Raw genomic sequence first — 27441 nt, forward strand, 5'->3', positions numbered from 1 at the left:
TAGAATTTGCCTTTCTTTACTTGGTTAGTTTGTACACTGTATCTAGCTTCAAGTCAAGGTCGCTTCACTCAAGAGCTGCACAAGCGCACATGCGACGCTTCGCTGACTGGTATGCCAGTAGGAAAATATAAGGCCTCTTGAAGGCGGGAGAAGAGAGCGAAGTCAATATAGGTACTAAGGAAATAAAATCAACTGATATTTTTACCGTACAGCGTAAAACTAGGGTGCGGGAAGCACTTTTTTGCGCTGGGCGAACAAGCACAGCGGTCAGCAGCACGACTACGCATCAGCGAACGCTTTTCCGTCTACGAAATGCAATTGCTAGACGGGAGCTATTGTGGAAACTCGGGTAACGCTTACTGCACGAGCGCAATACAACAAATAGTCACCTAAGCTGCTTAAAATGCCAAAACTAAAGAAAAGTGTAAACTGCTTGTACAATATATACCCTATATTATCAATGGCAGCGGAGCCCGCTCCGTGACCGAGCGGTCTGGGTTGCTAGGTTTGCCACCGCTAGGTTTGCCACCGCAAGTATTTTGCAAGTCACGAGTTCGAATCCCCGCGGGTACGTGCTTTTTTTTTTTTGTAAGTTAACTTTTTCGTTTTCCGCCGATGTTTTCTATATTGAGTTCACCTTTTTTGGGGCCGCAACGTTCATGGCTCCACGAACTAGTTCACAAAACGCGCGCAGGCTGGCACTGGCGCGCTAGCGAGTTCTCGTTGGCGTGCTGTTGCCATAAGCACCGACTGCTTGCAGGCAGTGGGCACAGGCCAGAATGAACAGACCCTTGGCCTGGTGCGAACACGCTTTTTACGACACAGGCATGAGGGAGGCAAGCTCCAAATATGGGGAAAAGTGCATGACATTTGGGCGTCTGCGGGTACGCGGAGGGCGTTCATGCACTGCGTAGGTTTCGGCTAGTGAATGCTACGATTCCAATCCGTCCTAGGAGGCTTATCTTTATGCATTTTTACAGCTGACAACATGGCAGAAGCGCGGTACGATGATTACTGAGTTATTGAGAATGCCCATCCAACAACGCCACCAGTTGTGTTTTACAGAACCGAAACCGAAACCGAAACTTGTTTGGTTGCTCCCCTTGGGCATCGTCCAATCACGGTGCCCGCTCCTCCTAACGTCACAGCTTTAGTTGGTGCGGCCGCCGCAAACCGCGCATGGTAGTTTTTCTTCTTTCGCGCTTTGTAAAATAATTACCGATTTGTCAACCGGATAAACAATGAAAAGTGTGCTAATTTGAGCCAGTCTACGCAGTGCAAGCAAAAACGGGGCTTGACAAATTCACTTCAGTGTCCCTTTAAAGGGGGCCTGAGATGGATTTCAAAGTGTTTTTGTTTGTGTCAGAAATCTACTCTATAGTTCTTGTAGAAACAAGTCCCAAAATAGTAAGCATATTCGCTCACGCTAACAAAAGTTATTACCCCGACAAGACAGAACTATTTGTTGGCTCGGCGGCTTGCGATGACGACATAGTCCGACCTCGTCCGAGGCGAAGCACTCATTTCATGGTTGGCCGCCGGAATGTCCGCGATTTTTGACGGCGGCGGTTTGGTTTAGAGCGTCGTCGTTACCATGGTTACTTCAGCGAGTGGGTCGCACATGAGACGACGACGTCCCTTTTTTTTTTTAAGCTACCTTTTCAGTCTTTACGGACTTTGGGCAGGAGATACTGGTGATTGCGGAAGTCGACCTTGCATGCGCGAGAGTTTCCGTGAACGGTAACTTATTTTTACCGTCGCTACATAGCGATACAGAGGCTAGAATTTCTACCGACTGTAGTAGCGAGCCCCCTGCGCCGGCGAAATGTACGCTCGCGTTTTGATTAGATTACCGGAAAGTTCCGAGTGAACGCCCTCCCCCGAAACATCGCCCACCCCCTTTTACGGGTGAAATATTCAATTTACTGAAAGACGCGCGCCCACCCCGTAAAATCCATGGCTTTAGCGTCGATGAGTGAACAAAACAAACCCGAATCATCTCTTCATGTGTAGATGCGGTCGCTTATTCGTCCTTTCCGCGCTTGACCCGAAATTTCGCCCATCTCGTATTTTTCACTTGATATCACTGTACTTAAATTTGGGTGGGCGTTCTTCCGAAACTTTACGGCACAGCAAATGCGCTGTGCTCTGCGCTTCATGCAAGCAATCTTAGTTGGTGTTGTTTACTACATTCTTGCTAAATGATGATCAGGAGCACAATAAATGACAATTTTTTTTAGAATGAGCGAGCAAAATTTCCGCCCCTACTCCAGCTTCCCACGCTTTTAATGGTTCAGATGCCTTTATGAACTAGCATAGCTCTTTTATGCTTTCAAAATCGTCTTGGGCAAGGTAATATACGTAACTGCGGAATCATTACAATATATCTTACTCATTTTATATCGAAATATTTAGCGGTGGCGTGAATTCTGGTTAATGCAATACTTGGTCCTAATTATTCCCACTAGATGGCGGCGTCAACGTCATGTTTTCGATTTTTTAAGCTCTACAGTAGAAGTATACGGCTCTTTTAAAAAAAAATTATTGTATTGTGAGAGTTCAATCTAAGACGTCTAAGATTCAAGCCATTTCAAGCGTAAGCGAACAGTTCTGGGCAACAAACGTTTGTGTCATTTGCTTTGCGACAAATTCGCCAGATGTCGCTACTCGGCAGAGCCGGTAAGCCGGAATGCAGAAACCGCAGAGTGCAATCCTTTCGTTTTCAGCGGCAAACGGCTACTCTTGCTTCATTTAACACGGTAAACGGTAAAGCGCGCTAAGGACACTAGGCAACAGGTTCATTCAGAAGGCCGGTGCAGCAAACCACACTTTCTGCGATCATGACTTGATGGGAAGCAATGAAATGAAACTCTTTGGCAGTTGTCGTTACGGGATGAGCATGCTCTTGCCCTTGTCGCGACCGCCGCAGAGAATCAGCTGCGACAGCGTTTGGGCTTGAACTGATTTATACAGCCCGCGTGAGCGCACTTGAGCGTGCGCCTCGTGATCACGAGCAGTGCCCGGCGTCGTCCAAGCGCTGCGTGCGGAGCTCCTCCACCGTCGTCGGCGCGGCGCTCCCTTGGCGCGCCGTTCGTTACCACCTCTGAAACAACGTCGAGGATACGCTCGAAGCACAGATGGTGCAAAGAATCCTTTCGGGTTCAGCGTCCAAGAAAGCAAATGCAAAGAAAACTGATGATACTCTAACACCAGACACGGAGCGCTGAGCGATCACGCTGGCTGCAAGCGTCGTTGCTCCTGCGCTCACTGTATCCTTCCGCCGAGAACGGAGGAGCGTCAAGCCCGGTTTGGCCCGGTGTGTAAGTGATTTACACTCCGGTATAAAACAAACATGTGTGACTGTGTAAAAGCACCCACACACAAAAGATGTTTTTTGTAGCTTTCTGATGTTTTTACGCTCGTAAAAAATTGATTAAATCAAGAGCGCACAAACACGTCACGATTAGTTCAAGAAATAGCCGTTGCGCTCCGATACCATCGACCCCCCAAAAACCCCCATCTCAGGGGCCCTTTAAGAAGGGACTGGTACTGCTTGTCACACTCTTCATAGCGCAGCCAAAAAACCGAGTCTGTTTTTCTCTGCTTGCCTGTAAAGGCGCTTGTTCTTATTGTTTAAGCGGCGAAGTGCGCGAGTGAACCAAGGCACTGCACAACTGTCTTTAATGGTTAAGACCGGAATGCACGACTCAATCGCATTCATAAATGTTTGTTTTAAAAAATGAGCCAATTTTCTTCAGTAGAGCGTGAATGGTAAGTATTCAAGAACTGGTCGGAGAAACGAGACAGTTGAGTGTTCATGGCATCAAAATCGACTCTGGCGTAGCACCTAACTTTTTTACTAGTGGTTTTTCTGGAATTCAAGGGACAAGTAATCCTACCAGTTATAATGGCATGATCCGGGAGGCCGTATAAGATAGTAATATTGGTAGAAAGGTCGGGATGATTGGTAAGTATTAGGTCATAATATAAAAACGTCAAAGAGGACCCTGGCCACTGTATTATTGCTCCTGTCGGGAATTTCAATCTGTGGCCCTATTCTAGACTTCGTGAATTCTCCATGAATTCATGAATTCGTCGGAAGCTTTGTCAAATTGGCTTTCAGTTTTGGTCACATGCTTCCGGCTGAGAATGCGGCTGTCTGTGCTTTTGTCATTTTGACGTTTCAAGACGTTTACTGGCACCAGCTTTAAAGTTTGTGTTATTTCTCTCTACTGAAAGCGCATAACTTTTGGCCGGAATCGAAAAAGTTGATGAAATGCACCAGACATGACAACTTAGGCCTGTCTTTGCTATTCAACAACAGATATGGCTTGTGGGTCACACCCTGTCTGTGATTGGCTGAAAAGACGGGGCGTAATATAAACAGTTGGCGGAACGCATACGTCACACATTGGCAACTTCAGCCTGCGTACACGTGACGAAGTTACGTAACAACTTGCAAATGGCGGCTGCCGTCGCCGTCAGATAGATCTATATCTATCTGCCGTCGCCGTCAGATAAAAAAAAAATTCACCGTCCTTCGGCGCCGTCAAATCCCCGCGAATTTGCAGCAGACGCAGTTTCGCACAACGCGCGGTTTAAACATGCCTTCTAGAGAAAGAAATATTAGTTTTGACTGTATACGAGTCAGCAATAACGGAGGATAAAGATAGCGCCCCGTACTTTGTTTTAACATCCAGCAATAAGATAACAATTATTCTTTTGGCGTAGCAGCAACACAAGATGGCAGTACAAGCCTCTCTATTACAAATAAAATGTATTGCATTCGTCCACACTTCTCTTAATAAGCTGGTGGGTCACATGATCGAACTCACGAGAAAAATAACAAATAAAACTGACTGTTTTAGTATACAGAGTGTCCCAGCTATCTTGCACCCAGATTTAAAAAAAACGGCAATGGTGTTACTCGAAGAAAACCTAGTGCATAATGTTTCCATTGCAGTGGAGTAGCGACGAGAAATTCTTTCGTTAATGAGATGTATAATTAATTGTAATTTATTATCTAACTCGAGAACTGTCCCAATCCGTTAGGTGTCAATGAGGCACTTGTCGGTACCCACGAGAGATATAAAGCTGCGACATTTTCAGCGACGAAGTGATTCCGTACCCCTTAATTCCGAATGATAAAACAACCCCGCGAAATAGGGGAAACACCACGTGGCGCCGCTCCCGCCCGCTTCTCTTGATTTATTTTCGTGACGCTTCAATGGTGTCCCGAAGGGCCCAGAGCCAGCCGAGCGGGATTGCGCTCCGTCGTCTCCCGCTTCCTCAAAGCCTGTTCTCATTGGTTTTCACTTTCGTCCTAGGCAATCACAAAGGATATTTGAAACACAATTTTATGGTGGTGGCGTGCAGGCAAATTGGGCCACCAGGCCCGGCGCTTTATGAATGGGGCTTATGGTGAAGCCAGGAAAGCTTCAAAAGAATGCCTAGGATGTGCTGCCTCGTGGCAGCAGGTATTGAAAATGCATGTGCAGTTGAGCAAGTAAATGGACGGTCATCTCGTTTCAAATAGATTGCGCTATTAATATGTGATTGTAAATTACAGGCTGATGGATATATATGGGATTGGGCTCAGTAGGTACGGTTGGCTCTTGCGTTCACCCGCATGCCCGCGTTTTTCGCCTGCGCTTGAACGCGCGGCGAAGCATTTCAAGGAAATCGAAACTGAAAGAAAGCCGACCTGAAGCATCGTTTTTTATGTTGGTCAGCAAAAATGTTTTGTCTTTTAAAAAGCGCGTGAGCTGCTAAATTTCCCCACATACGTTTATTCTACAGTTACATGTTCCTACTGCCTCGGTGTCCGTTTCAGGGAAGTCGTTAGGCAAGCTCCACCCGTCCAATTTCACCATGCGTTCGCAATATGTGACATTTCATATTGCAGCGCAGAAAAGTGCAGGAGGTATCGACGCCGGTTTTTGCGGTTTTGGTATTTTAGGTGTTGGTAAGCAACTGTTGCTGCTTGTGCTGCTGCTTGTGCGAGTCGTCTATTCGTATCCGCGACGCTCACTCTCTTTTCTCCGTCGAGGGGAGAAAGAAACGGGCCTCGTACTGTTTACCTGCACCGGAGAACACAGGATGAGTGGGGCAGCATGTCACCTCCAGGCCTAAACACCGTGCAATAGGAAAGAAGATGAGACGAGGTGTTTTTTTCCCTCTTGACTAGTGCGGTCCGTTATGCGTTCAATGTTACATGGTAAATGCATCGAAGGCTTCCTAGGTGGAGACCGTTCGGGTCTATCTACTGGGGCAATTTTCCGCGAAGTGCGCGGGCCAATTCAGCCGCTCCAGAAGGCACATACCGGGTCAGTGTGAAAACGCGGCTGGTTATTCTATCGGCTTCATAAACGTCGAAGCAAGCAATGGACTGAGCGAAGCTGCTCACCATCCGGCGCCGCGGTTCTGTGATTACGCTTACATAAGAGAAGCTCCTTCCGTGGAGCACCGTGAGAAGGTACATAGATGGAACGTCGTTCATGAACCACCGATCACTGACGCTGACGATTGAGGGTGGCAACAGTGGTGACGACGTGTGTGACGCATGTCTGTCCGCTAGGGAATTATATTCGGACCGGCAGGCTACACAGTATCCGACTGGTGCGACAGATTGAAACCGATTTTGTGGCCGTGCCGGGACGGCCACTCCGGTCTGCTAACGAGCCAGTGTTCTCGCCATCTGCAGTTGTTTACCGAATGAGCAGGCTCCCACAAGCGGTATCGCCGCCGATCGGTTAATCTCAATGACGTCGGCCGGGTTTGACAGGAAGACTCACAGGACTGGTATAAATGCCGGATTTGCGCGCGTCAAGCAGAAAAATGTCCGTGGAGGAAATGAACGCGCGTTCAGTTCATTGGCCTTGTGAAGACAAGGGGTGCTGTGCCAATTGATACGAAAGAGGCTGACGGGATGCCTGCGCAATCTACGTGAAGCCCTGCTTCTTCGCAGAGTAATCTTAGGACCCGGCATAAAGACGGTTTCAGGTGGTTGAAAACCACGCTGAGCGTCCCTGCCTTTACTAGGAGATTTGTGAAAAGGCCAGGTAGACGCAAGATGAAACAGTCATTATGAATAATTGGTAAGGCAGAACGGGTTTGGCGACCCTTCTAGTGGTGGAAGTTGACGCCACCCGTTCACCCCCAACAGCCTCCCCGCATTGCGGTGCTGTAGAAGAACCGTCCGCGGGCTCGCTTTGTGCCGCGGACATTTATCACCGTGTTCTCTGTAGTCCGCACGAAGCCGAGAACGTCAACGACATGCCCAAATAAGGCTCTCCCCGACGGAAGGCTAAAGCGGGCGAAATTTACTGCCCGCTCGTATGACGACGAGGGAAGACATAAAAGGTTGCTCATTGTGCAAGAGCTCTTCCGGCGAAAACATATTGATCGGCGACACGTGTACGTACACGTATACCATTTGCACACTCCAAACTAAAAGTACAGCGGCAGTGCCCAAGTCGGCTCGTCCCCGATTCGCTTGTGTCTGCACTCATTATCGTGCTAACCTCAGTGGCCAGGGATGCAGGCGGCGCATGGTAACCGGCTGGTTGCTCGGATTTCTCCTGAGAGGAAGGAAACCTATCAGCATTTAGCAAAACCATAATTGGCCGTAACATGTCACAGCCCAGCTGTATATGGCTAGTTTTTCGTCCCTTTATGGGTGTCCGGACCGCAAAAAAAAGATAACAAAGAATCACAGTCACGTGGTAGGAACATGAGAAAGAACGAAAAAAAGAACCAAAAAAATTAACAAGGTAATTGCTATTTTCAGTGTCTCGTGGCAACTGGGGGCAAGAGAGGGGTTTAAAAAAGATATGCCCATGCAAGCATATGGCGCACATCTGGCCACACACATCCGTTCTAAGAATTAAAGTCACGTGATTGAAACATGAGAGAGTACTATACTTGGCTTCTGGCGGTGGGAGGAAAGGGCAGCCCACACAAAAGCAGTCAGGCACGGAATCTTTTTTTTCTCCCTCTTCCGCTTCTCTCATTTCTTTCGCTGCCCTCCACCCATGATCCGATTGTACGAACTCTTCCTTCCCTTGCCCTGCCCTCTTCCTTGCTACATTCTCTCTATATATATAACACTGAAACCAGCTTACCCGTACTCTGAAGAAAGGAAGTCATCTTCCTGAAAATTCAGTAAACTTTTAGTTTTTAATGTCTTTCTCGCGTGTCTGCCTTTGCTTACCTTATTTTATCGTGCTCTTTGTGAGTGTTTTTTTTTGTTTCCAGACATATATATATATATATATATATATATATATATATATATATATATATATATATATATATATATATATATATATATATATATATATATATATATATATATATATATATATATATATATACATATCAAGGTTGCAGTCGTCATTGCCAGTGCTATTCGGCTTTTTTCGAAATATTTAATAGGGCCGAATGACGTGTGCTTGTCACGTTTCCTTGATTCATTGATAAATAAGCGAAAATATAAGTCGAGAAAAAATCCGCCGTTTATATATATATATATATATATATATATATATATATATATATATATATATATATATACAAATATTGGGAGCAACACAACTTCGAATATGGTAGGGGAAGAAAAAAAAAAAAGGAAAACTTGGAACAAGGTAGCGACCACGATTGTTGCCAGCGTTTCAGCAAGGAGACTTGCCTTCACCAGGCCATGACAAAGGCAAGTCTCTGCTGAAACGTTGGCAACAATCGTGGTGGCTACCTTGTTCGAAGTATATATATATATATTTATATATATATATATATATATATATATATATATATATATATATATATATATATATATATATATATATATATATATATATATATATATATATATATATATATATATATATATATATATATATATATATATATATATATATCGCACGGAGGTCACGAAACAAAAAAAGGAGGTGTGAATGTGAAAGACGATGTAACCGAGGGGCCTTCGTCTGGTCTCTCCCGTAACGTCATTAAAATGTCTGTGTCCACGTGGGTCGACTGCTTTGGGTACTTTTCTGGGAATACGTATACACTCCCATGTATAAGGACCGAGCAACTGGATTGGTGACGCCACCATTCGGCGCTCCCTTCGTTAGTGGAATGATCCGGCGCATTGGACTACGCAGTATTCCATTGTTTTTGCCGTGTTTGCTTCGGTGGTTTGAATGTTTTAGTGGTGTTGTAAGCGGATGTGTGCAGTGAAACAAAATCTAGACCGATGTGTTGGGTTCTTAGATGGCGTTACGGCTACGTAAACTTGTCGGACGCTTCTAAAGTTGGCTATGGGCTATAATAACATGAGCGCTTTTTGCAGCGATCTGCGCTTCGCTCCACCTGATCGGAGTACAAATAAAGTACTATTATTAGTATTCATTTCTTCTTAAATGCACTAACGGCTATGTAAGCTTATTGGATGCTTCTAAGGTTGGGAACGGGCTTCATTGACATAAGCGCTTTCTGCAGCGCTCTGCGCCTGGCTCCGCGCTATCTGAGTAGGAATATAACTATTATTATTAGTATTCATTTCTACCGCTTTAAATTATCTTCACTGGTTTCAATGAGTATGGTTGCCATGCCAACCTTAACGGTGGGATACCTCGATACGTGTGCTTTGAAGAAAAAGGCTCTACGTACGAGATCGATTACCGTGTGGCCATGGAGACGTCGCGGGGGTTTACACTTTCTTTCTGTGAAGGTGAGCTTTCTGCCTTCGGTCTTCTTGAATGACAGCGTGGAAGCTTGAGAGTTGAAGCTAAACGCCCACGTCTGTAGTGGGCGTTTTATCGAGAGCCAAAGTTATTCAATCACCCCATAGCCCAAACTACAAACCATCCCTCGTTCCCTTCCCATAACACAGTGTTTCTGCTGGGCGAGTTGGTAGTCTTTCGGTTTTTAACATTTTACTTGTGTTAACATGAATAGTGCATATAAAAGGTGCAAGGTTTCTCGTATTCAATTCAGGTGGAAGTCAGCGCTCGTCCCGTCGCGTTTCTGTCTTTGTCTCATTTCGCGCTGTAGCTATTTTTTCCCTTCCCATTTTATCAGCTGCGCGGAATAAAGGTTTGCACGGATAGTCAAAAAATGTGTCTGTGTTAACCTGAGCCCGTGTTTTTTATTGCTTAAGTGTTCTTGGCCGAGTACCTAAAAACTCGGGTAGTGCCTTGCGAAGAAACCAAAAACGCGCGACTAGTTCCCTCAAATAGGGGTGCATCATCCCGCGTACTTCAGTACAGACGCATTTCCGACGTGCTGGAAGCAGTTAGGATTTAGAGAGGGGTCATGCCAGTGCAAAATCAAGCAGCAAAATCACCCAATCCTCCGTCTAACGACGACGATTTTTGAACGCGAAGCTTTCTTCGTGCGAAATAGAATGGGAAAGGGGCAAATTCACAGACGCTGCGATCAAAAAACCAAACTGCGTGCTGGTCAAATTCAAAGCTCAACTTGTCAAAGTTTAAATCCAGAAGGCAACCAAGGAAACCCCCACGAGAAGGCTTTGCGATAAACCATCATCGTCGGTACACTCTTAATCTGGATCCACATAAGATCCACTTAGTAACTGGTACTTTTTTTGCAAAAAAGTTCTACTTATATATTGCGAACCATGTTCCACATACCCTCAAAATTAAGTGGAACAGTGCACCACATATTTTTGCAACTACATTATGTGGATCGATGTTCCAAATAAAAGTATGCGGATCACTGTTCCAAATAAAAGGGCAGTTTACGTTACTGGAACATTGATCCACGTAAAATGATTATGGAATTTATCCGGTGCACCGTTCCAGGTACCTTCAGACCAGCTGTTTATATAAAACGGTGCTCCTATAGACGTTGGGAAGCTGTCTATGAGATCCACTTTTCCAATATTTCTGCTTTCCTGTCGGTATACACCGAGGTCATATGCCAGGCTTGCTGATGCATTGGTACCAGAAGGAAACCGCAAGCATCATTTTAACACAGCCTTGATATATGACCCGCAGTGATACCAACAATTGGAAAGCAGAAACCACCGCAGCAGTGGGGTCCCTGACAGTTCCCAACAGTTGCCTATCGGAGCACAGTTCTATATAAAAGTTGTCTGAGGCACCTAGAGCGGCACACAGTCTTTGGCTTCACCCGCAGAATCCCGTGCTGGGTTTTAGCTGCATGTAAATGAAACACTATACTTGCATTAAAATACACACGAAACCAACTATTAAGGCTCACACAATGCTTTTCAATATACTATACAACTTTATTAGGTGGTAGTATGCGTATATTTCAGATAAGGAAAGCTGTCTATTTTGAATTGAACAGAAAATGATCAACGTACAAGGATTAAATACCATAACGATAGCACTAGGCTCGAAGTGGCATTTTCACATTTCACCTTTACTCCAATACATGGGTAATAAAAGACGGGTTTAGGGGCAACTGCGTCACAAATGTACTATTGCGTCTACCGCGAAACTGACACAGACATTATGCAACCGTCAGCATAAAATATGCTGTTTATAAGATAAAATAAGGTGACTCAAAGGCGGAAGTACCCATTGCGCTTGCCATACCATGTTTACGCATAACTGTTGGGGAAAATGCAGTTTGTGATTAAATTGTTGGAAAAGGCCCAAAAACAAGCCATACGTGGTTGTATTATCACGAACCTGCAACAGTGCAGTGCAAGAGTTTAGGAAAAGAACGCTCGAGCCAATATTAGCGATAAAACATTTCGACACGAGAGGTCACATGTGGCAGTATGCCACAATTAAAACATGAATAGTAAAGATAGTACAGTTTCCTGACACCAGACGTAAGTGTAACGTCGAGCTAATTGTAGCCAAAACAGACTTTATTAGAGTCCTAAAAAGGTCTTTGACTTAAGGCACGTTATTTGCCCAAACAATTTGTAGTTGCTTTAAATAATTCACCCAAAAAATCCTATAAAAGCCAGCGCGAATATTATATAATTTTACAAACCACGCAGCTGGGTGCATGTTACACATATTAAAATTGAACAAGAAGACTAATTATATACACGTCATCAATTCCAGCGGGAGCAAGTCAAACATCCTTAACAACCAAACAAGCCAGCGTTGAATTATACAGGTGACCAGTTTTACAAAGCAGACTTGAAAGCATTTTTACAGCCTCAGCATTTTACCTGAGGCAAAATTCACAGTTGCGTGCAATAAAAGCCCCCCCCCCCCCCCTTCCATCTTGCTGTCAGTGTAATTGTGACCAAAGCCCTGCTTCTTCCAAGCAAGAAATGCAACTTTGTTCAAAGAAGAAAACCTTTTCAAGCCAAATATGCACATTTCCAATTCTTCTAGGGCATGGGTGTCAGCTCACTTACAGTACTAAAATTTATCAATGAAGGCGGAAGCCCTCTGTGTAAATAAGCACTATCACTTTTGCATCTGGATCCACATAAGATCCACTTAGTAACTGGAACTTTTTTGCAAAAAAGTTCCACTTATATATTTGGAACCGTGTTCCACATATCCTGAAAATGTAAGTGGAACAGTGCACCACATATTTTTGCAGCCAAATTATCTGGATCGGCGTTCCAAATAAAAGTATACGGATCACTGATCCACGTAAAATGATTATGGCTTTATCCGGTGCGCCGTTCCAGGTACCTTCAGACCAGCTGTTTATATAGAACGGTGTTCCGATAGACGTTGAGAAGCTGTCTATGGGACTCCACTTTTCCAATATATCTGCTTTCCTGTTGGTATAAACTGAGGTCATTTGCCAGGCTGGTGGATACATTGGTATCAGAAGGAAACCGCAAGCACCATTCTAACGCAGCCTTGACATATGGCCCACAGTGATACCAACAATTGGAAAACAGAAACCGCCGCAGCAGTGTGGTCCCTGACAGTTCTCAACAGTTGCCTATCGGAGCACAGTTCTATATAAATGTTGGTCTGAGATACCTGGAGCGGCACACACAGACTTTGGCTTCATCCAGCGCATCCTGTTCTGGGTTTTCGCTGCATGAAAAAGAAACAAGACTCGCATTAATATACATTACCAAACCAACTATTAGCACTGATACAATGCTTTTCGAAACACTAAGCAAATTTTATTCGCTCGTATTATTGCGTACATTTGAGATACGGAGACATCTGTTTCCACTTGGGCAGAAAATGACCAGCGTACAGGATCAAATACCAAAACGATATCAAGTGGCCAAAGCGATCTAAGTGGCATTTTCCTATTTTCGCTAATATTTACCATTCTTTTTTGCTAAAAAAACATGGGTAATAAATATGGCTTTAAGCGCAACCGCGTCACAAACAGACTTGTACATCTACCCTCGCACTAACTCAAAAAGCATTACACAACAGTGAGCATAAAATATGCTGTTTTATCACATGAAATCAGGTACCGCAAATGCGGAAGTACCCACAGCGCTTGCCATACCATGTTTACGCACCCCGGTTCCAAAATATGCAGTTTGCTATTAAACTGTAGGGAAAAGCCAAAAATACAAGCCATACACGGTTGGATTATCACAAGACCTGCAAGAGTGTAGGGAAAGAACACCGGAGCCAATACTAACAATATAACATTTGCACAGAAAAACTTTCCGGAAGCATGTGGCACTATTGCACAACTAAAACATACACCATATATCAATATCAAGCTAACTGTAATATCAAGCTAACTGCAGCCAAAACCGACTATATACGCGCCCTGAAAAAGCCTTTCACTGAAGCCGCGTTGCTTCCCCGACAATTTGTAGCTATTTAAAATAACTTATCCAAGAAAAAGCTCATAGCACCCAGTGTGAATCTTACAAAATTTTACAAACCAGATATCTCGGAGCATGTTACGCATTTTGAAATTTAACAAGCAGCCTAACTCTAAAGACGTTATTAATTCCCTCAAGAACAATTCAGACATCCCAAATAACCAAGCCAGGTAGCGTTGAAACATACAGGTGACCAATTTTACCAAGCGAACTTGGAAGCATTTTTCCAGCCGGAACATTTATCTGAGGTAAAATTCACAGTTGGGTGCTATACAAACCCTACTATCATGACGATAGTATGCTGACCAAAGCACTGCCTCTAACAAGCAAGAAATGCAACTTAGTCCAAAGTAAACAACTTTTTCAAGACAAATATGTATATTTCGCATTCTTCTAGGGCTTAGGTGTCAGCTAAGATACAGTACAAAAATTGATTAATAAAGCCCCAAACCGTCTGTGTAAATAATTACTCTCACGTTTGCACCCATCAACAGCAACACTGCCATAGAAAAAAAATTCGAGCTGCACTTGAATAATAAAAACGTTACAGTGCAGTGACATTAACTACATTAACAGAGTAACAGCTGCAAAGGCAGCCTGCGCTTTGTGCCAATACTGAAAAATTGCAAAGGAAAGCACGACTTCACTTTTGCAATTGACATGCCGCTTGCATGTACCAATCATTTGAACCACGACATATCTTTCCGAATAGGCTTCAACGTCTACAATAATTTAAAACCCCAAGTACAGTGACCACATCAAGTCTTTCAACAGAGCTTTCAACTTAAATGACACCAGGACACTGTTAAATGGCCAAGAACTCTCTGCAAAAGTCCCAAGAACTCTCCAAAGTCGCATAAGTTTCAGGAGATTAAGATGAAATATACGGCGAGGAGGATGACCACATCTTGATGTGACAACGCAGGCGGAAAATCCATGACGTGTTTCTTGCAGACAATATTTACGCTGCCATTTTCTTCTCTCAAAATAACTGGACCTCGAGGATAACTGGACCACGTTAAGGAAGGAACACGAAAATTTTGTTAGACGATGGCTTTAAATGAGTGAGTTGCGTAGGATACCTCTTTTATAGCACAGTAATTGATTGAAATATCAGCTATTTCTTGGTTTCTTTTCCGGGAATGCTGCTAACAATGTACAAAAAATATTAGCACAGACTGTCAATTGCCGTTCTCTAATTCTGGAAAGCAACCGCACTGGGCGTGGCCGTGGTGCCGTGTTATCACAGCAGCAACTCTCAATGTGAAAGCAAAATCTTTGCAAAACTTGAATGCAAAATAATAGTTTTTTTGTCCACATGTTGCAGCATCCGAAACAGGCTGAATGTGAAGGTATTTCCCAATATTGGAGTTAACGATTTACTTTTAACAGTAAGATTTTGCTACAAAGAAAACTACCACAAATTCAGCCCCGCAAAAATAAAATGCCAGCTTCAATAAACACTACCATAAATTGAGTCCCACAAAAATAAAATGCCAACTTACCCAACTAAAATTAAGATGCAGGCGTTCCTGGCAGGGCCTCCTCGGAGTGCATTTCGAGGAAAGTTTTGCCAACGTGTTCCCAAAAGCTCTTACTGTCGTTTTCACCTACAGGTCAAGTTGTCACTGAAATGGTGTTCCGAAGCCATTACGTATAATGCAACTACCTAAAAAGGGACCATCAAAGTTCCAGAACTGGGAGTGCGTACTTACTTGTAGAATGAAATGATTTCATCCCGTACAACGGCTTTCACGTGTTTCCTTTTTGTGAACACACGACTTAAAGAACGGTGAACACACGCCTTCAAGAACCAGGAAAATGGCAGTATGCATTCCTTGTTCCATTGTTTTAAGTCCCGGTCCGCCCTATTTCCTAGAAATAAAAACAGTATAAAAATATCGAAGCATAAATTACGCTTCCCTCTAAGAAGCGTGTACTACAAGATCTCGTCAATGCCTGATTAGTTGTGCTAAAATTTATTTTGCAGCACGAGCCCTGGTAACGTTTTCAGGCGAAACAATTTTAAATATAAAAATATTTGAACATTTTTAGGCTCACCAGTCATTGCTCCATGCGGAGTGGTGAACGTCTGTATAATACGCAACACTCAAGAGGCACTCTTTCGTGGCTTTATGACTTCCACAATGCATTCATAATCTGCCACACTTGTCACGACGACGCCTCGGCGTGCCGAAGATGTCTTCAGCCACAGTGAATGCCACAGCCATGGTTCCAGAGGTATATGTAAGGAATGGAAATAATTCGTTTTAATTTCTGTTCTTCAGACAAAGGAAAACAATTGTCGCAAACTACCAGTGTAGAGACAAATGTCTCCACAGTCAGCCATAGTCTGCATCTGGACAGGTTATACAGATCGAATACAGAATGTAGCAATCTGCTTTCGCAGTATATTTTCTAAGTTCAAGGAAGCACAGAAATGGGTTAATGTTGGGTGCACGTAGCGATGCAAGAACTTATCACCTGAGCGTTGTCGGAAATTATTTCGACTCTCTGGTTACCACCGACATTGACGGCATAAAAATGCAAGAGTGGCTTATTTCTAACGCGGTTCGTGAAGTAGCAACCACTAATTATGGATATTGGATAATTATCCTGAAGTCTCAAGTTACCACTGACATTAACAGCATAGAAACGGCAGCACACTTTCTATATACCCGCTGCGTGTTTCCACATTTCTTCCCCTCTACAAAAGATACGTTTGTTACTGCGGTACTGCTAAGACAACAACCATCCCTTCCATTTCTCTACACTTCAGGCAATGTTATTTAAAATAGATCATCTCAATTGGTCAAAGGAATTGGAAGAAACATGGAACATAAACATGAAACATGGAAACATGGAACTGATAAACGTAAGATGACGCCTTGAAAGCACATCAACACAACTCGAAATAGCGTCTACCTTGCGCGCAACGGGCAAGGTCGAAGGCTCCCGGTCTGGTAACCACAGTAAATGCATTCTACTCAGCAGACTAACACAACGCCGGAATTACCACGCAAGTTTTAAAAATACCAATAAATCTAAGAACGGACGCTCCGATAAACTTGCTTGGAAGTTGTACACGTGTGCACGCGCGATTATCGCGAGCGACTAACCCGAGAAGATTCGCTACCGCAGAGATACACAGCAACCGTCAATATACAATTAATCAAAGCCACTCAGTAAGGGAACATCCAATCATGAAACGCGCAAACCAGCAACTTCCTTATAGCAATGGCTAACGTACGCAGTCAGAAATGTCTAGCCGACTCTGACCCACGAATACGGAAGTTTTGGTAAATTACGGCTGCAAACGTTTCTCCAACACAAAATGTTACACGCCGCGACCACAAGCATGGGCGACACACGAAGAACGGGCAGAGAAGCGGTATGTTTATCGGACGCAGTTAACAAGGATGTCACTGAACAACAACCGTTACCAGCACATAAATAAGCAGCGCTGACCTTTTTTGCGCCTCCTGGCAAAACTCCACTTCGTCGAACAGGAAATACAGCCCGGGGATATGAAAAAATTCGGAATTGCACGCCGTAATCAACCCAATCAAACTGCTAAAGGCGCTAACGGTTCTCGCCAGCGTGACCGCGAATTTCTTTAGTAAATATCAGGCGCATCGCGCGAGCAATTGAGAAACCCGCTTGGGAATGCCACTGGTGGCGCTGCATGCGGAAGACCGTAAAATTAGCGGAGGGAATCCTGGAAGATGGGAGCGCTGCTGTCGTTCAAAGTGTTGACGCAGTCCCGATTTTCATCCGTCGTCGTCGTACCCGTTGCAGCCCCACTGTACCGTGAATCAACGCAAAAACAGCTCTGCCGTGCTGCTGCTGACGCATGCGCATGGAATGCGCTACTGGAGTGGCGGTCTTTTCCTCATGGCTTCGGCAAACTTTCGTTCTCGCGGAGGCTTTGGCGATGCGCCCGCATAAGAGCTCATACAAACTCGGCACACGTGATGGCTTTTATTTGATTCGGAAAACGGGCATATGCGTCTAAGCGGACGTTTACGCCCGCTGAGGCCGAAACAAAGCTCAGATAATAGCCGCGTTAGCGCGATAGTACTGGCTAAAGTTGTTTCTCGCGGAGGGCCGTGAGTACGTGCGATATCCGAGCTTAACTTTGGATGACAGTTTCTGCGTTACTGTTTACAATGAGCGCAAAAGGGCGTGGCTTCGTTTACTGCTTTTCTTGACAACAAGCCTTTCCGTAGTCAATAAAATATACTGCGACGCTCTTAGATACCCACGTTATATAAAGCTACTTACAGCTAATTAGCTAGTAATAATACATCGGCCCGTTTCCCAGCCCTTTTCCCTCCTGAACACCAATACTACAGGAAAACAGCAACTGGGGAAGCAGCTGGAGAAGGCGGGTCATTCAATGAACTTCAATTACTATGACAAGACACAACAACAGCAAGTTAACTCTGCGCATTTTTGCCGTTACTGCACAGCATAATTAGGAATTACAATGTAATTTCAGCATTAATACATACAAAATAATGCAGGTATCACGTGGTATATTTAGTTGTCCAAGTTTAGTTCCGTTCACCCAGTCAACCGCTCCCTGCAAAGAGGCTTTTGTTTTTGCTGGTGGAAATTAAAAGGGACTCACCTGTTAGCATTCCTATCGGACTTACTACGTCATGACCAACGGACTTAAAAACCATCGTGCACCAATACGAATAGTTTTTACAAATACATACCGATATTCACAACGGCCTAGTTTGCTTATTTTAGATATATGTCGCTTCTTACTGAAACAAAGCAATAAAACTCTCGCATGGTAGACCGCTAGCGCCTTCCAGTGAAGACTGGATGAACCAAAATGCATTTCTTGTTTTTTTTTTATCTCTACAAAGAAATGATATACAGCAGACTCCCGTTAAGACGAACCCGAAGACACCGTAAAAATGTATTCGTATTATCCGAAATTCGTCTTAAGCGGAGGTGTATTGCATTGTGGACGTTACAAGAGAAAAATGTTGTGGTTCTTAATCAGTGTTCGTTTTAACCAAGGTCGTCTTAACGAGGGTCTACTGTATTTCTAGAAGAAGCAAACCGGGTCGTTAGTGTCATTTGTGTGAATTTGTAAAACTTCTTGTATCGGTACATGGTGCTTTTGAATTAGTAAGCCTCATGAATTTGCGTCATGAATTTGTGAGTCCCATATGAATTGGATCAGGTGAGTCACCCTTATAGCATGCACGAGACGAAAAATGCTAACGAACATCCAAGCATATATAACTGCATGCGTGACATGCTGCGTGCAGTGCAAAATGCGGCACAGTCGGTTAACACTATGTATATACCGCATCAGGGCATAAATAACGTAGTCTAAGTACCTATTTTACAGCAGATTGTAGCCATTTATATGTTCCTGTAAAGCACTTACAATTGTGCACGTGCTACAACGCAGCGAGCTGATGGCTGAGCATTGAGCAAAAAACAATGTTTCTGCGACGCTTCGTGAACCAAATGCAGAACATGCAATAGTCTCAACAACTATATATATTTCTTTATGAGGTATCCACAAAAGCCCAATGAATTCTTCAGCACTACCACGGCTCTGCCCCAAACGCAGTAGGAGAACCTGAGGACATCTGGTCCTTCTCAAATTCAAGTCATTGGTGATTTCAGACGTACTGCGCGTCTGCAATTAGCAAAAGACGATATTCACTAAAGCGGTCTGAGCGCCGCAGACAACCTGAAAGGGGTTCGTGGAATTTCTATTTTCGCTAAGATACCCTTTTCCTGCACCTTTCACGCTTTGTACGGTGTTGTTATAGCAGTGGACATATTTTTTTCTGTCAAATAACGTCACTACAAATACGTCTTAGCCGTCTTATATAAGTAAACTGCTCTAAGACAGTCCCATAGATATCGACGAAGTTTATTAAATTTTATGTGGTGCGTGCGTGTGTGCGTGTGTGACTGCATGCATGTGTGTGTGTATGTGTGGGTGCGCGGGTGTGCGTTCGTGTCTGTATCTATGTATGTGGGCGTGTGCGTGCAAGTGCTTGTGCGTGCGCTTGTGCGCCAAAGCGCGTCAAATATATATGTGGTTCATTGTTCCAGTTAATGCACGATTCAGTGCATACTTCACTGCAGCGTACAAGTTATGTGGAACAAGACACGAGCAAAAAATATACAAAAGCACTGTCCAAAATTTTTACTGGGACATAAGTGGAACAGTAACTGGAACGGCAGACAGCGCATCCCCTCATTTATTCCGTTCCACATAATAACCACAAACCTAAAGAAAACAAATGGACAGTTCCAGATAAGATCCACTTATATCTCTCGTTCCAGTTATTCTTCGTTTAGATCCAGATAAAAATATGTGGATCGCCCCGTTTAACTGGAACTTACATGGAACCAGATTAAGAGTGCATCAGCAGCATCACTGCCATGAAAAAAAATTCTCATGAGCTGCACTTGAATAATAGAATGTTACAATGCGGTGCCATTAACTACATTAACGCTGTAGATTCAAAGGCAGCCTGCGCATTGTGCCAATGATGAGAAATCGTAAAGCAAGGCACGACTTCAGTGTTCAGTTGACATGTAACTTGCATGTGCTAGTAATTTAAATTTCTTCATCAGACCTGACCTCCTTTATGCCTCTCACCTGACCTCCTTCATGCCTTTCAAGAGATACTTTAACTTCTACCAATAATTTAAAATCCCAAGTAGAGCTGACCACTTGAAGCATTTAAACAGACTACAACTTAAATGGCACCAGGCCACTGTCAAATTGCTCATGCTTTCCAAGAACTCCCTGCAAAAGTCGCAAGAACTCTCCAAAGGCACACAAGCATAAGAACATGATGACAGTATGAAAAAGATGACATACGTGGCGGAGAGGATGACCACATCCTGAAGTTACAATGCAGGCGGCAAATCCATGATGTGCTTCTTGAGGACAATATTGATGCTTCCATTCCCTTCTCTCGGAATAACTGGGCCTCGAGAATACTTATTGCTCACCTGCATGTACCTTTAAGGAAACAAGAAAATTTTGTTATATGGTTGCTTTGAATGAGTGAGTTGCTTATGCCCTTTCAGGACAGAGTAATTGATTTAAAATCAGCGACTTCTTGTTTTTTTTCTGGGAGTGCTGCTAAAGGTGAAAGTGCGCTAAATATCAGCGCGGACAATCAATTACATTGCTTTGATTCTGGAAAGTATCCCACTTTGCCGCCTCGGTGGCCTGAATATAAGATTTTTTATCCTTAAGAGGTTTAATCTGTTAATCAAATAATGTAATCACCTTTCGGCATTATATTTTACGCACCTTCTCAGTGCAAAATAATGTTCTCTGTACTGTATATGTGCTCTCTGAAATGCTGTAGTGACGCTGGCTTAATATAACTTACAGCTAAACTATGTTTCCACCGCAAAGAAATGAATGGCCAGGCATAGGAAATAATCAATATCGCACTATGGCAGAAATTTTTTTATGGAGTTATCCCCCCCCCCCCCCCAATAAAAAAAATTCCCTCTCGGTATGTATGTATTACGTAGTGGTACGAACCAGAAGTTTAGCTGACTAATGATGAACTAGGATGCTGCGCAATTTTCTTATAAATAGCACATTTTACTTTATTAGCAGATTTTATTGCAGACGTCACTTCCGGTGTTCAAATAATACCCTTCAAAAAAGAATTAACCATTATTTAACCACCTATCGAAATCAAATATAAGCATTGCTCGTGCTACACCTGTATGTTGGAGTATTATTGGTACAACGGAAGTATTAAAAGCGGGAAATTTAAATCTTCCGTTGCCACCGTATTGTTGCAGCAGCAACCACGTTGGGCGTGTCCGCGGTGCCGTCATATCACAGCAACAACTCTCAAGGTGTCAAAGCTACATATTTACAAAAATTTAAATACAAAACAGTGGTGTATTTGACCACTGCTGGAGCATCCGCAATAGGCTGAATGTGAACACAATGACCAATATTGGCGTTCACGATAACTTCTTAATAGTGAGATTTTATTAGAATGAACACTCCAACAAATTGAGCACGGCAGTAACAAAATGCCAGCTTACCGAACCAAAATTAAGATCTGGGTGTTTCTGCCAGGACCGCCTCAAAGTGCACTTCCAGGAAAGTTTTGCCAACGTGTTCCAAAAAGCTCCTACTGTCACCTTGAACCACAGGTCAAGGTGTCACTGAAAAGATGTTTCAAACCATTATTTATAAAGCAACTACCTAAAAACACACCATGAAAGACCCAAAAAGGGCAGTGCGTACTTACTTGTAGAATGCAATGATTTCATTCCGTGCAACAGCTTTCATGTGTTGCCTTGTTGTGATCATACACCTCCAGGAAGGGGTCCAAATACCATTAAAATGGCCATATGCATTCCATGTTCCGTTGTTTTAAGTGCATGTTCACCCTATTGCCTATAAAATAAACAGTACAAAAATATCAGAGAATAAATTTATGCCTTCTTTCACTCAGGGACCACGACAAAATATTGAACAATGCCTGATTCTTTCTACAAAACTGGAATGTTTTTTTCACAGCACAAGCCTCCCTGGCAATGTTTTCTTGCCAAACATTTTGAGATATAAAAATATTTGAACATATTTTAGGCTCGGCTGTCCTTGGTCCATGTGAACTGGTGAATATCTGGCACGACTCAAAAGGTACTCTTTTGTGGCTTATGAGCTCCACAGGGCACATTCATAATCCGCCAATCTCTCCCAGACGACCCTTCAGTATGCCGAAAATGTCTTCAGCTATAGTTAATGCCACAGCCATGAATTTACAGGTTCATGCCAGGAATGGAAATAATTTGTTCTCATTTCTGTAATGTGCAGAGGAACAAAAACATTTGTCACAACCTATCAGTGGAGAGCCAAGTGTCTCCAGAGACAGCCATAGACTGTTTGTTGACAGATCATAGAGGATGAATACAGAATGTAGCAATCTGCTTCGCAGTATAATTTCTGAGGTCGCGGGTTCGATTCCCGGCCGCGGCGGCCGCTTTTCTGATGGAGGCGAAAAGCAAAAACGCCCGTGTGTGCGAGATTTCGGCGCACGTTAAAGATCCCCAGGTGGTCAAAATTAGTCCGGAGCCCTCCACTACGGCGCGCCTCATCGCCTGCGTTGCGTCGGCGCGTAAAACCGTACAATCAATCAAATCACTATAATTTCTAGGTTCAAGGGAGAACACAAATGAATTGATGTTTGGTGCACATCGTGATGCAACAACTTTGCACCTAAGCGTTTTGAAAATTATTTCGAATCTCGAGCTGCCACTCACATTGATAGCATAAAATTGCAGGATTTGCGTCGGTCCTGCAGGAGAGACCAACGCAAATGTTTGCGAATGCACGAAGAGCGGTTAGTGAAATCATGGTTACCAGATACAAATCTCGCGTCGGGATTATGTACCCTTTCTATTCAGTGCGCGGTAATCGACACAAAATCCGGACGATCGGCCTTTTTTCTGAACTAAAACCACAGGAGACGACCAAGAACTCTTTGTTGGACGAATAATTTTGCGCTGGAGCTTTTCGGAAACGCTTTCATCAGTGACTTTCAGCTCGAAGGAATGCACGCGGTGTGGGCGGCGGCGACTAATCTGGGAACCATCTGTTTCGATGCGATGAGTGGCTGCCGATGTTGTAGCGTAAGCTACACTGGCCGAGGCTGAGCAGTTTCGCGTGTGCAGTGAAGGGCCGTTCTGCGCAAGCGCGAGGGGCACTGGATTGGATTCTATTGGATTGGATTGGATTGGATTGGATTGGATTGGCATGACTTGGCTTGGCTTGGATTGTATTGGATTTGGATTGTATTGGATTGGATTAAAGTGGATTGTGTTGGATTGTGTTACGTCACAGCCGTGACAGAGGCACTGGTGGCGCCGGCGCGTGCCCAGGTGTGCGCCTCAACTGCGCAGTAGCCAATTCTGACGCTGCGTCGTAGCCGCTTGATAGTCGTTTCACGTGGCTCGTGAAGAGCCGTGCTGAGCATGCGTGAGGAGCAGTGACTGGGCAGGACTGGACCGGACTGGACTAGACTGTATTGGACTGGACTAGACTGGGCTGGACTGGATTGCTGAACCTTAGCTCACGCTACGTATATCCTGGCATAGCATAGCTAAGCCACTACTAATTTTTTTGACAGAGTGTGGTACTCTGAGAATCAAATGAAGATTTATGCCTGCATAAGGAGACCAGCAACGAGTCGGCTTGATCCCGGGGAGGGGTGAGAGCTGATAGTGGCGACGAGAGCAGGGTGTAGAGTTTTAGAGGGAGAATTCGGAACGGACGAAATAGAGCAGGAGGGAACAACAGAGACAGCTTTAGATTAAGCAGCGCTAGCGTTAGTGCTGCCTCTGCTTAGGAGAATCAGTCCAGGGCTAGTGTTCGTGGCAACGAGCGCGGCAGACCCCTGTGCAAGGCGCACAAGAGAGGTGGCTATGATGACGCCTCTTGGGAGAAGCCGAGCGCAGGGTACGTAACCACGACGAAAAATTGTCGCCTCATATCCAGGGTTAAGTACATAATCCGCTCTAGCCACCAAGGACAGCTCCTGGACGTCCGAAATTTTTACATGATCTGTAGCGGTGATCTCAATGTCTGTGACTGGCAAGAGATGACAGCTGGTGTTGACAGAACGTCCCACCCGAAAAGGAGTTCGCCAGAGAATCTAGACACGACCGCTCACTGGACGTGGTGCCCCATTCCCTCAATCAGAACGCGTACTCTACAGCATCTGGACGGCTCGAGAACAACTTGGTTAGCGCCGCACAAAGGAGGGCCAGTATACGGGGTTCTCACCTTGGCGTTTTAATTATCCCCTACACCAGAAAAACGGCCGCCGGTGGTGGCGATTGTAGCCGCATTCTTGCAGTCACCAGCCAACGTTCAGCTACTTTACTCTTTCCGGGTGTGCCCCTTTTTAATGCGTTTAATGAAATGCAACAAGTACGCACATTTTGTGTGCGAGCCTTCGCCATTGCGCAACGCAGCAAACATGCGGCTTGGTTGCCCCAATACAGCCGCAGCGAGGGAAGCGCGCAGCCGATGTTTCATATCGCTGCTTGGCGGCCGAGAATGTGACAATTCTTGTGTTTCACTTGTGCACCGACCGCAACATGCCATGGTAACATCGGTGCGCATCCTTTTTCCCATATTGCAACCACGAAAAGAGCGTTGGTACTGGTGTGATTGATCTGAAGGGGAAAGATGAAGTGCTTGAGCGGTTACGTTGTTGATGGTGCGTTAAAAGAGACAATCCCCGAGTGGCACGCGCATTATAAAAAATGGATGGTCGAACGGTTTTGTCGTGAACAGGTAACGATTATATCCGTGTTTGGTTCGGTCCCGGTTCGGGTTCACCGTGCCAAAGGAACGGTTCTGGCGCAGTTCCGGCAAAAATACCGATTCGGCTCTGGTTTTTGGTTCCGTTCAGTCCCCGTTCAGACCCCCTGATCTACCACTCGGACGTCACTTACGAGGTCAGCTACACAACCCTTTCGCCATACCTCGCCTTACCAAATCGCTGACTGGTGTAATCGCACCGGCAGTTGAATGGCACCGAACAGGTTATTTTCGGTCGACAATACGGAGGATGGGACAGGGTGGGATCTCAACGAGGGAGCAGCAAGGGTGGAATCGTCGTGGCTGGTAGCTGTGTACCGTACGGACGAGACCCCCGTTACGCCGGGTTGCTGTGGTTGGGAACAAATCTGTACACCCCACCGCCTTGTGCACTGACGAAAATAACTTTGTAAAGGTGTTTCTCTCTATATATGGACGCTTCTATATATATATATATATATATATATATATATATATATATATATATATATATATATATATATATATATATATATATATATATATATATATATATATATATATATATATATATATATATATATATATATATATATATATATATATATATATATATATATATATATAAGATTTATGTGATTATAGTATAAGGTTGAGAGAATTGCATGCTGCGAAACATGTTGTATGGCCCAGTATTGAAGGTCCTTTTTTGTTTCCTGCTTAGGAAGCCGCGTGCGAAAACAGAAACAGGCTGCAGGTTTCTCAAACGGCGGCACTTGTGAGAGACATACGTGCGGTCCTGTCCAGAGGCGAACAGGCGGCACTGCTGGGATGGTTGACGCGCTGGGGCGGATTTTGTCTCTTCGTCGGCTCCTGCGACATGCTCCGCTGAGATCCCCTGTGGTGCCCTGCGAGAACGAGGTGTATGGGCGACGCCGCTCGGGCCTGGACTTCTTGATTGTATTTCTGTCCCAGGTTGTGCAAACGCCGTTAGACGCAGCAAAGGAATGACCCCTCCCCCCTTCCCTTCACCTTTCGTCTCCGCCTCGCGCTCGTCGGCGTTATGTGACGCGGTGTGCATACACGGGCCACACCGGCGCGGCCCAGGCGGGCAGCGTTTTCGGGATGTCGAGGGCCGGGCCACCCAGGGCAGTCAAAAGGCGCGCCCGGACTGACACGCTTGACACGCGCGCGACGTTTCGGCCGCGGTGGCGCAACCCCCGCCGCGCTTCAGCGCCGGCTGCTTCTTCGCAGACGTCGCTCCGACACCCCGTCCACGACGGCTGCCAGGAGGCCGCGCCGCTCCTTGACCGCGCATGCGAGGCTCAGCGCTCGGAAGCGGCGTGTTGGGTGCAGCGCTTCCCAGCGCGCCTCCATTTGGCCGAGGAGCGAGAGAACGCCCAGCGTACTCGCTGCGTTGCATGCGTTCATCCACTGTTCCTTTCTGACATTTTACAGCGAAGCGGTATGCGGCTAGGTTCAGCCCAAACCTGCGTTCGTCCAAGGAGGTGCGTAGAACAAGAGTTGTCGGTGCAACAGCTATTGTGAAATGCTCGGTGGCCCTCAATATAATGTAGGTACCTTGAAAAAAATCGTACTGAAGTTAGCCGCGTTTCGTCTACTTTTCATGATTACAGTAACGTAGTGAACGTTAAAGAATTTTGTCTACTGCCAATACATGGCCGCCTATGGAGGGAGTGGGGTTACAAAAAACGGCTGTTCCCCTTGTTTTATGAGAACTATCCAGGAACAAATTATATGACAATTAGCCGCCAAGACGAACCTATCAATGCGCCGAGTTTCATGTACCTTTTTAATTACGTAGTCCACGGTCGTCTGCGCCAACACAACTTTGCTGCTCTTTGAAATATAGGTGGTTTCACACGCCGAAGCTACACCTGGGCTATCGGGCGCGCCGTAGTGGAGGGCTCCGGAATGATTTTGACAACCTGGGGAACACCTTTGCTTCCATCTTCACGGCACTTGAAGGGCTGCATTTTTCTGTACTTAGAATGATAATGAGCATGCGCATGCCACGTTTTTTTTTTCGGAACTGTGGCATGCGCATTAGGATGCCACAGATGTGGCATGAGAAACCACAAACAAGAGCACGCGTATGCGCTTGTTTGTAGTCCTTCTTCTTGTCCCTGGTCTGTTTTCGCGCTGTGAAGCTCATGAACCGAAGCGACACGCGGAGCGTCAGGATCGCCCGATCTCTTGACAAGAAAAGTCTCATCCGTACCAGCCTTCAGCTGCAGCCGTGGACGAGCGAAACAGCTTCGAAGGCGGCATCCTTTGGCGGCCAGCACAGCCAAGA

General features: G+C 44.9%; 1 protein-coding gene and 1 long non-coding RNA gene across 2 annotated transcripts in view; one reads left to right on the plus strand and one right to left on the minus strand.

The window, feature by feature from the left end:
• Window positions 1-27441, plus strand: part of LOC144166883 (uncharacterized) — a 110982-nt gene that overhangs the window by 63657 nt on the left and 19884 nt on the right. The window lies entirely within an intron of this gene.
• LOC144166879 (uncharacterized) lies at window positions 15111-18917 on the minus strand. Its single transcript, XR_013321782.1, has 3 exons — window positions 17249-18917; window positions 15842-15983; window positions 15111-15655 (listed from the first exon to the last, which is right to left on the minus strand). It is a non-coding gene; the product is annotated as an uncharacterized LOC144166879 (long non-coding RNA).

Source organism: Haemaphysalis longicornis, unplaced genomic scaffold (genome assembly GCF_048455015.1).
Source record: "Haemaphysalis longicornis isolate Haplotype H1 unplaced genomic scaffold, Haemaphysalis longicornis Haplotype H1 scaffold_195, whole genome shotgun sequence".
In the NCBI taxonomy this organism is placed as follows: Eukaryota; Metazoa; Arthropoda; class Arachnida; order Ixodida; family Ixodidae; genus Haemaphysalis; species Haemaphysalis longicornis.